Source organism: Musa acuminata, chromosome BXJ3-5 (genome assembly GCF_036884655.1).
Source record: "Musa acuminata AAA Group cultivar baxijiao chromosome BXJ3-5, Cavendish_Baxijiao_AAA, whole genome shotgun sequence".
In the NCBI taxonomy this organism is placed as follows: Eukaryota; Viridiplantae; Streptophyta; class Magnoliopsida; order Zingiberales; family Musaceae; genus Musa; species Musa acuminata.
Window position 1 is genome coordinate 7,782,359 of NC_088353.1, and position 11,999 is coordinate 7,794,357.

An 11,999-nucleotide genomic window follows, 5' to 3' on the forward strand; every position below is an offset into this window, starting at 1 on the left:
TATGAGTTGTTTAATGGCAAAGGCATCAGAGCATCAGTGATCAATCAAACTCATGGCGGGCCGCGGCAGCTTCGGAATGCATGGCGTCGTGCGGACTTGAGGTTGTCGGCCTTGTGAGAATATATATATATTTTTTTGTTTTAAATCAAATTCAGGTCTGATTGTAATGCACAGTAAAAAAAGATTAAACCCTAACCTTACTTAACATGGAGTTAGATGAGAAAACGAAAAATCAGGACCTGTCATGCACAGTAAAAAAAATATTTTGATAATTAATTAATCAAATTAAGGTCTGATTGTCATGATTTTATAATATATCGATCTAGAAACCATAATTCTGAATTGATCTATGTCTCTTTGAGAATTTTTTATTCTACTTCATTTTTTTTTAATTTTCTTAAAACTTATGTGAGTGTATGTTTTCATATAGTATTTGATGTCCTTCGATCTTCTTAGAGACAACTTTATAATCTCATTGTTATGTAGTAAAAGAATTGATTTAGTTTATCCATTATTTATTTTCTTAATGATGAAAGGTTTTTTTTAATGTAAAACTTGTTTTATGATTTATTTATTACTTTATCACACTTATTTGATTGACCCATACACGATTAATTTATCTATAATATCATATTTGATGTTAAAATTATATAATATTTGATTCACATAAAGAGAAAAAAAAAACTCTAAAATTTTAATGTAAGAAACAATTAGAACTTTATTTATTTATTTTGGACAAACTTTAAACTTTTTCTTGAATTATTAAATCTTATATAATATTCGATTCACGTAAAGAGAAAAAAAACTCTAAAATTTTAGTTTATCTAAAATTTAAATCTAGAATCAAACTTAAATCAAACCTAAACCAAATTGGTTCTTAATTAGTTTATCAATAATTTAGTTTTGAAGACTATAAATAATTCTAGTTTAGGAGGGTACTCTTACTTCAATTTAATTAATCGGTTAGAAATTAAGGTAAATTAAATTCTTAAAGAGGAAGAGGAAGAGGACGAGGACAAAGAGGAAGAGGAGATAGAAATTAGACCAATCAAGAATCTCCAAATAATAAATGTGATAGAGAAAATTTTAACCAAAGAGGTCGAGGTTATGGCCAAGGACGTGGCCGATGCCGTGGACGTGACAGAAATTATAAAAGGTCTGAAATACAATGTTAGGTTTACAAAAAAAATATAGACATTACTATAACGAATGTTATTATAATCCTAACAATCAAAGTGATAAGATAAATTTTGTTGAGGAAGAAAAGAATAAAAATCATGTTTTGTTAATGAGTTATGATAATTTGAAAGATGATCAGTCTATGACATGGTATCTAGATACAGGAGCCTCAAACCACATGTGTGGCATCAAAGAGTTATTTTCAAAAATGAATATAAGTTATTCCGGGAATATACATTTGGTGATTTGTCTCATATACTAATAAGAGGCAAAGGTAAAATTCTTCTTGAACTTAATAATGGCAAAGAATTATACATTTCAAATGTTTATTATGTTTGTGATATGAAAAATAATATTCTAAGCTTGGGACAATTACTTGAAAAATATTATGATATTGAGACGAAAGATATGACTCTCTCAATTCGTGACAAGAATAAAAGATTGATATCACATGTGAAAATGACAAAGAATAGAATGTTTCCTATGCATTTAAGTATTTTTTATCAATCAAATTATTTTAAAGTTGATATTGAGAATACTTCCACACTTTGACATCTTATATTTGCTCATTTAAATTTTGATGCTTTAAAACTTCTAGAGAAGTATAATATGGTGACAGGAATGCCAAAAATTGATCGCCCATCATACTTATGTGAAGTATATGTCATGGGTAAGCAAGAAAGAAAGCATTTCAAAGTAAGAAGAACAAAAAGAGCATGACATCGACTTGATCCGGTGCACTCAGATGTTTGTGGCCTTATTAATCCAGTATCACTTGGAGGAAATAGGTATTTTCTTACCTTCACTGATGATCATAGTCGCAAAACTTGGGTTTACGTGTTAAAGAAAAGAAAGAAGTTTTAAGCAAATTCAAAGTTGTTGTAAAATTAAATATTTAAGAACAGATAAGAGTGGTGAATATATATCAAATGAATTTGAAAGTTTTTGTTAGAATTCTACATCAATTCACCATGCCATACACACCTCAACAAAATGGTATCTCAGAAAGAAAAAATTGGACTATCCTTAATATGGTTTGATGCATGTTAAAAGAAAAAAATTCCTAAAGAATTTTGGGGAGATGCTATTTCTTGTGCAGTTTATTTGCTTAACAGGTTTTCGACAAAGCGAATTAGTAATATTACGCTAGAAGAAGCATAGAGCTTACAAAAACTAAGAGTTGATCATTTGAAGATTTTTGGAAGTGTTACATTTGCCAAGATACTAGAAGAAAAGAGAATAAAATTGGAGGATAAAAGTTAGAAATATATTTTGCTAGGTTATCCAGAGAATTCCAGTGGTTACAAACTCTACAATCCTGTCACAAATAAAGTTGTGATGTCAAGAGATGTTGAGTTTGATGAACAATATATTTGGAACTGGAAAAGTGATGAGCAACATAAGAAAACTTTAGCTTCAGAAGAAGATATAATACAAGCAAATACTGAAGTGGATTTGTTGGAATCATCAGCTAGATCAGTTAGGTCACATGATTCAAGAAGTCCAATTATAAGAAGGACAAGACCGATTCATGAGCTATATGACGTGACTCGAATGATTGATACTAATAACAATGAACTTTCTTTATTTTATCTTTTTGCAGGATATGATCCATTAACCTTCGAAGAATCTTATAGAGATGACAAATAGTGACAAGCTATGATTGAAGATATTCATGCCATTAACAAAAATAATACATTGGAGCTTACTACACTTCTAGAAGATTACCAAGTTATCGGTGTTAAGTGAGTCTTCAAAACAAAAAAAAAATACAAAAGGAGAGGTGGAGAAATACAAGGTCAGATTGGTTGCAAAGGGATACAAACAATAATATGTTATTGACTATAAAGAAGTATTTGCACCAGTTTCTCGATTATAGACAGTAAAATTACTTATTTCCTCAAATGAAATAAAATTTTTTATAAATGGATAGTCATTCAATATTTCTTAATGGAGTTCTTGAAGAAGAAAGTATGTATTCAATAACTTCAAAAAAAACTTGGCATGCTAGATGGAACAAGTTTAAGGGGGGATAATGTTGGAATTAAACTTGTTCAAGTATCATAAAGAGATTCATTTCATCAAAAGAAAGATTCATTACATCAAGAGGGAGATTCATTACATCAAGAAGAAAAAATAGATTTAAAGTCTGTGGAAGGATAAGTCAAATTGATTATTGGTTCTTGAAAATGTTTCTTGAAAGAGAATGATTCATCTTGAATATAATTAATGTAATGTATCTTTGGGGACTATATAAACCTTATATTGGGTCATGAAATAGATAGAGTTTCTGAAATTATAAAGAGTTTTTTTAAGAGAAATATAGAAGATTGAAGCTTGTTTACTCTTCTTATGTTTGATAACTCTATCCCTTCTTCCTATTAAGATCAACATTTCTTTGAGGGACTAAGAGAAGATGAGCTTGTGTTTCTTCCGACGAACAACTGAAGGAGCAGGAGAAGATGAGTGGGCAACGCTAGCTTTAGACACAAAGTGAAAAGAGCTGGCTTCAACAGAAACAATTTTCCCAAACATCTACAATGCCTCACGCTGCGCGATGCCGTTAATTTGAAGTAATTGGGCCTAGCGGCTAAAGGTGGAAGGCCATCGGGCAACACCTCTCTCATGGGGTTATTGTTAGAAGAGGATAGAAGACAGGAATTACTGAAGAAGCTTTCTTCTCATTGAGATGTTCTCCCTATTTATACAGGTTATGAGGGAGGATTTCCCCCAACAGAGTAGAGAGATTTTCTCATATAGTTAGAGAAATCTTATTTGCTATTATGCCCCCGCAAGATGATCCTCCTATCAAAGATACCAATCTTGGACCGATGCAATGCAAAAAGTTTACGAGCGAGATGCTTTGTGAGTGAGTCAGCTAATTGATCAGTTGTATGTACATGAGAAACACATAGTTGACAGCGGACAACTTGATCTCGCATAAAGTGAAAGTCAATAGCAATATGTTTCATGCTGGAGTGGAACACCGGATTAGCACATAGATAGGTAGCTCTGACATTATCATAATATATTGTAGGAGTGGAATTGATGTTGAGTTCTTTGAGTAGATTTGTAGTGGTAGTGGCGATGACACGATATTCAGTTTCAGTAGTAGACTATGCGACTATCTTTTGCTTCTTAGAACTCCAATTGATTGGATTAGCCCCGGGGAAGATAATATACCATGATGTGGATGTTCTATCATCAAAGTTGCCTACCCAATCAGCATCAGAAAAGGCATGAAGATGAAGTGGAGAGTATTTACGAAGAAAGAGATCATGATTGAGGGTCCCCTTAAGATATTATAGGATTCATTTGACCATAGACCAGTGCATAGTAGATGACCTATACATAAACTGTGATAATTTATTGACTGCAAAGGAGATGTCTGGACGAGTGAGAGCTAAGTATTGTAAAGAGCCAACTACTTGTCGGTATTGAGTGGGTTCCATAGCAAGACTTCCATCAGATAATTTAAGAGATCCACTAGTAGAAGGGGAGTTGTAACCACATTTGCGTCCTGCATGTTTGTCTTTGATAATAAATCTTGAATGAACTTTTGTTGCGATAGAAAGAGACCTGAAGATGTGTATGTTGCTTCGATGCCCAGAAAGTAGTTCAAGGTTCTAAGATCTTTAAGCGAGAATTGATTTGCCAATTGTTTGACGAATGCTTGGATTTATATAAGATTGTTGCTTGTGACAATAATATCATTCATATATACCAGAATATATATTATGTCTTCATGGTGTTGGCATAGAAATAACGAGGTATCAGACTTGGAGTTGATAGAGCCAACTGAAGTCAGAAAAGAGTCAAGTTTAGTGTACCAAACCGTGGAGCCTAATGAAGTCCATAAATATCTTTTTGAAGTTTGCAAACATGCTTTGGATACTAAGGATGAGTGAAACTAGGAGGTTGTTGCATAAAATCATCTTCAGTTAGAGTCCCATGTAAAATGACATTATTAACATCCAACTATCTTAATTGTCAGCCCTTAGTGATGGCCAGACTCATGATAAGTCGGATTGTTGTGGGCTTAACAACGAGACTAAACGTCTCATTGAAATCAACTTCAGGTCTTTGATGAAACCATTTGGTGACGAGGCGTGCCTTATATCGGGCAACAGATCCATCTGGGTTCCGTTTAATTCGAAAGACCCACTTACACCCGATGATATTTTGTATATGATGAAAGGGTACTAGATCTCATGTTGAGTTATGAAGGAGGGCATTATATTCCTCACACATGGCGTTACGCCAATGCGGGGATTTTTGGGCTTGAGTGAAAGTGGTGGGTTTAATGGTATTGGATGAGGAATCTATGATAGCATGTAGGTCAAGGACTTGACGTTGTTTGAAAATACCACTCTTAGAGCATGTTGTCATAGGGTGGTTGGAGACTACGGGATTATGATGTTGTGTTGTTGGAATCAGTGGTTGAGAGTCATTGACACATGCTGGGTCAGGTTGAGGTACCTCAATGTCACTTGGTCAAGAAGGAGGTAAAGATAATGGTTGTGTCTGAACGCAGTACCTCATCAATTTGAGAAGAAAAGAGTGGAGTAGTAATGGAGGGATTAGGCAATTGTTGAATTGGAGGAGTAGTAGAGTGAGGATCTTGAGGGGAGGAATTGGACGGTGTCATGGGAGGCTTGTCCGATTGGATCAGAGGTATACTCTGAATGTTTATTAAAGTGGTCCACATGATAAAATAGTTATAGTTTTAAAAAGGAAAGATAGACTTAACAAAAATAACATGACGTGATATAAAGACTTTATGGGTGTGGAGATTATAGCATCGGAAAGCATTATGTTTAAGAGACTAACCTATAAAGACACACGATTTAGATCTTGATGTTATCTTATGAGAGGCATAGAGATGTAACTATGGATAACATAGACAACCGAATACTTTAAGTTTATGAAGGTTTGGAGGTTTGTAAAATAGTGTTTTAAAGGAGGACTGGTATTGTAAGACTAGCGTAGGCATTCTATTAATAAGATAGACTATAGTTTGAAAGGCTGCTGTTTAAAAGGTTGAAGGCATGAAGGTCTAATGTAGAAGTGTGAGCCCAATTTCAACTGTATGTTGATGTTTGCGTTCGGTGGAGCCAATTAGTTGAGGAGTATGCAGGAGAGACTTGAGGTATTGTATACCACAAGTTGAGAGATAGGATGTCAGGGCTTGATATTCACCTCCACCATCAAAGTAAACTATTTTAATTGTAGACTGAAAGTAGTTCTCGACCAACTTTCGAAATGTGATAAAGATTATGGAAACTTCATATTTATGATGAAGATGATATAACCATGTGAATTTAGTGAAGTAATTTATAAAAATGACATAAAATTTGAATTTATCAAAAGACACGATTGGAGTAGGGCCCCAAACATCGGTATAAATAATTTCAAACGGTTTAGAGGAGGATATGGAAGGTGTGCTAAATGGCTATCGATGACTTTTATTGCTAAGGCATGTATCACAATGCGATATAGAACTATTTGATTTAAAAATAGAAGAGAGTAACGAGAAAATAATTGTTGCTAAATAAGGGACGAGGGATGACCAAGATGACGATGCCACATATCAATTGGAGCCATAACGGAAGAGTAAATAGTGGGCTAGGTTATTTGTGGAGTTGACGGTCATTCGTAAATGTTGCCTCTATTCATGCCCTAGACTAAGGATGCCCTCGTGCTCATGTCTTTGATAAGAAAAGAATTAGGAAAGAATTCAATTGAAGTATTATTATGTTTATAAAATTGAGAAACAGATATGAGATTTCGTTTAATATAAGGGGCACATAAAACATCATCGAGTGTAAAGGTTGTAGTATCAGAATTAAGCATTATAGAACTAGTATGAGTTATAGGAAGTCATTTACCGTCACCGATGATGATATCTTCATTCTCGTTATAGATGTTGTGGATAAACATAGTCGGAGTAGTTATAAGATTCGCTTGAGACCAGTGTGATAGAGCAGGAAGGTGGGGTCAAGACCGATAAACTTTAGCAGTGTCCGATTTTATCACACAACTAGCAAACGACTCTTTATTTGCTTGTAAGGGAAGGATGCCAAGGCTGACGGTTATTGAAGTTATCACGTTGCGAGAAATTATGATTATGAGGATAAGGGGGATTTGCATGGGACCCATAGGATCAAGAGATGTATTGGCCAAATCTTTGGTGCTATTCGTAGTGTATTGAGTGCTCTTCTGTTTGGACTTGTGATTGACTTGAGCTATGATAATTGTTCCGGGCAGTTTGTCCTCATGCCTCAAATACATCTTATAGTCAATTAATTTATCATAGAGTTCTTCAAATGACACTGGTGAGTTGCGTGCCCGAATTGTAGCTGTCAATTCGTTGTATTCGTCTCCGAGACCATTAAGGGTATGGTTGATGACCTCTTCGTCACATAGGAAATGACCTATCAAAATCAAGTCATTGATGATAACTTTGATATTTTGTAGATAATCAGTGATAGTATTTCCTTTTTGTTTTGTCGTTATTAGTTTGGATAGAAGACCGAGCTTGCAAGTACTCGAACGATTCGTCAAGGTTGTTTGTAGTTTAGACCACGCTTCTATAGCAACAGTCATACATGAAGAGATCAATGAAGCGACGGATCCAACAATTGAGGTTTGAATAATTTGGAGGATGAGACAATCTTAATGTAGTCATAGTTTATGAGCTAAATTTGGTACTGGACTAGGTTCTTAGCGATGTTGATCATAATTGGTTGACAACCGAGAGAATTGTATCCAATCAAGAGATTAAAAAACTGAACCTACGTAGTTAAGGAATTAGTATGATAACATCAATGAAAATACGTACTATACGAGAAGTTGCATGATTCTCAGCAGAAATAATAACCGGAAGATAACAAAGACAATTTTTTTTTTTAAGTCGAGCAGTGATCTCACGGGTTTGGGAGAGAGGTGAGGGAGTAGGCTTGTGAGAAGAACAGTGGAGAAAAGGGATTTGAGGAAAAGATGGGAGGAGGGAAGAGGAAGCCGCAGCTGCTTGCAGTCTGCAGCCCGTCCGTGTCAGATGTTTGACCAGGTTCCGCTCTTACTCTCCACGGAAGAGGACGCAGCTTCCTTGGGATTTTAGAGGCAGATCTCTACTGCTGCAGCTGCGGGTGCAATGGTGCGACTGAGAGGCTGGAGGGTGCGACGCTCACGATCTCCCAGGTGGCGGCTGTCGCTACGGCGGCAGCGGTTCGGGTGGAGCTATCGGAGTTGGCGAGGGACGGGGTGTGCACCAGCAGCTTCTGCGGTGAACTCTGGCCGGGAAGTGGTCGCGAGGCTGCGTCGAGGCAAAGAGGGTTCTTGGCGTCGGCTCTGCTTCTGCAGGAAAGGCTAGAGGAAAGACGGCAATAAAGAATGCCGCCGGCTCAGGTAGGAGAAGAGGGGGAAGCGGCCGCGAGGCTGCGTCGAGGCAGAGAGGATTCTTGACGTCGGCTCTACTTCTGCAGGTAGGGGCAGAGGAAAGGCGGCAGTAAAGAATGCCGCCGGCTCACGTAGGAGAAGAGGCCGAGATTTGGGAGGGGAAGGAGAGGGGTCCACCGCCGAGGGCGAGCAGCCCGGCAGCACAGACAAACAGGCCCTCGTTGTCGTGGCCACACCCATGGCGACGCCGGGTGCGGTCATGACTGGAGCAGCGATGGAGGGGGAAGCGGCGGAGGCGGCGTTGAAATCTAGGATGGAGGAGGCAGGGGAGTCGTGGTCCACGAGGCAGTAGGAGAAGCAGCTGCGGTGGAGTCCGGCGGGGAAGTTGGTCCGGCGGGGAAGCTGGTCCGACGGGGAAGCTGGTCCACTTCGAGATGTTAGAAGTGGACCTTCACGGCGATCAGCTCGGGGACTTTCACGGCGTTCTGCTCTGATACCATGTTACTGATGTTCTCTCTATTTATACATGTTAGGAAGGAGGACCGGCGTTTGGGTCCCGTGGGGTCCAACCAGAGGGCGCCGCGAGGGCGTTATCGGCGAGGTTGACTTGGAGGAGGGCGGGGGCGAACCAGAAGCCGTTGGGAATGGAGCCTCGAAGAGCGTTGCCGGAGAGGTCGAGGACGCGGAGGGCGGAAACGTTGCGCAAGTGCATCCACAAGACGACGCAGCTGAGGTTGCGCGAGGGGAGCCTGATGCAGCAGTCGAGGCCGTGGGCTGCGGGATCGCGGAGTTGGAACCCCGAGACAGAGCGGAGGGCGAGGGACACGAGCTTTCGGTCCAATGAGCCACAGGTGGCAGCGGTTGCCAGCGGAAGCAGGAGCAAGACAATAAGGCTAGAGAAGGCGATGAAGAAGAAGAGAGCTCCATCGTTCCTCCACGATGAATAGCTTATTTCTAATACCCTACATTATTGTTATATTCAATAGTCAACTCCGCTGTATGAATGGAGGAATCTCACCTGATCTAAATAGCCGCGTCACGAAAGAAGTAACGGTTAGGTCGTCGCCTCATCTTTTAAAAACGACTCTTCACTATTATTAGAGTGCACCACCAACCCAGCAACATGACTGAATCACCCGAAAAACGTTTCAGTGGGGGTGGTACCCGTGTCCATGCGTACGTGAGCCCCAACGAATCAAGCTTTACGAGAGCTCACATCACCCCTGAAAACTTGAGCTTTTTAGCAGTGATTCGATTGGGTCAATTGATTTTTCCCTGAGTTTCAATTAACTTCATTTATGACCAATTTCCAATCACGTGATCATTGACAATGACCAATAGAAAAAAGCATCGCCACAGTTAATTAATATAGCCACCGATTACGGACACAAAAAACAAAAACAAAAACAAAAAAACCAAGTGCACACGTGGCCTTTTAGTGTGGGGCGAGCACGTGTCGGTTTTCACCGTATCATTCACGGATGTAAAGTTAGCGGGAGGCCGGGGAAACGGGCCAACGGGCAGACCTTGCTATGGGTGGACCCAGGCCTGGCCTACGTAATCCGTACAATTCAGGCTCTAACGACGAGCCCGAGCTCAATCTTTTTAGCTACGTGGAACTTTTACGAACCCATCAACCTGATAAGGTAACATGGGTGGGATAGGCAAACTTTACCATAGTAGAGCTGACATGACTCGAGATATCTAGTTGTCTAGGTATCTAAACTCGAGTCCTAACATGACTCGAGTGAAATCGATCCATTATCATCTCTATCATGGGTGAAAGGAAGTGCCATCTTCCTAAATGAACTGGTGATTTCTGGCGAAACCCTAATCTTAGTTTATTCATTGTGGGTTCTCTCCACGATTTTGAGGTTCGTCTTTCTGAAAGTTTGATCACAACGATGACCTGTGCTTTACTTGGTTTTTCTTTTTCTGTTTTTTTGACGTGTAGAATAAGGCTTCAATATTACCTGGTCCAGCCGGCTCTATTGAGCTGCTTTTGCATCATGCACATTAATTAAAGGTCACCACCCGACATCACAACTCCGGAGAGAAGAAATGCTTTATTCCACTGTCTCCAGTTGCTGCAATAATAGGAGCATCATTGCAGCAACTTTGACAAAGCTTTGGTGGAGAAGTAGATAAAGCATCAGGAAATCGAGGGGCTGGCTTTTGTAGCAGAGCCACTTTATAAAGATGGAGATGCAGAAGGTGTACTAGATATGGTTCCACCTGCCCATCCACTGGGGTTTCTGCAGCAAGCATGCAAGCACGTAATGTCCTACAAGACAGGACGAAGTGAATGAGCACCCAGTCCAAGTATTCCCCACTCACATCCCCCCATCCCCCTCCCCTCCCCTCCCCGCCCCCCCTCTCCCCACTTCCCTTCCCTTCCCTTCCCTTCCCTTCATTGCAATCATCTCTGCATGCATGCATGCATGCTCCCATGTTCTCACGGATTGACACGAAACGTAGATGGAAATGGAATATCTCTTTGTTTAGATGGTCTATTGGCTTGAAGCGAAGAAGCATATAGCAGGAAGGAGAGTTTGGATGCAGCACTAGTAAAAATATTGGCATAATGCATAGGCTCGAGGAAGTGGAAAGTGAGTCAGTGGATACGTACCACGAAGCGATAGCCATAATTGAGTTGCGTGGCCATGAGATCCATGTATTTAACATGCTTCGAAAGAATTGCAGCAGTGGAGCAACCCTTATCCACTAACATCGAATGACACCGTCAGGTATCACGAGTTGTTAGAACCCCATGTAGGATCCAAGGCTTTCTGCTACATGACACATAGAAGACCACACCTGCCTTCCATCGTAGGGTCAACACTTAGGGACACTGCCAGTACTGCATTACTTGTTCCCATGTGGTATAACCTTTTGCCCGTCATTTAAACTGCAACATGTATGTCCACCGAGAACAGCAGTGCCATGCTCCTCTTTTCCTCATCATCTTGCCACTGCGCAAGCTTTATATGCCCTCAATGGAGCCACCCATGTCTGTCTTCCAAAGATTGCAGATGGTTAGCCAGGCAACAGCACAAGAACTGACTGCCTGGCCATGCTCATTGCTTCTGTAGTTTAATTGTTTTGCAGATCAATGATGAACAGGATTAACCATGATCAGGAAGAGCTAGAACAAGTAGAAATTAGAGAAACTATAGGGTTAAACAAGTTGCAGAACATTACTTTATGTTTCTGATTACAGCCTTGGATAACGTTTACAGGAAACCTTCATCTTAGCACCAGCATATATATATATATATATATATATATATATATATATATATATATATATATATATATATATGCACAAGAAGTTACAGCAGACCGGGTGATATCATACACAAACCTTCACGGTAGATCTAACGACACATATGCACATAATCTAACAGCTACCAGGATGAAGC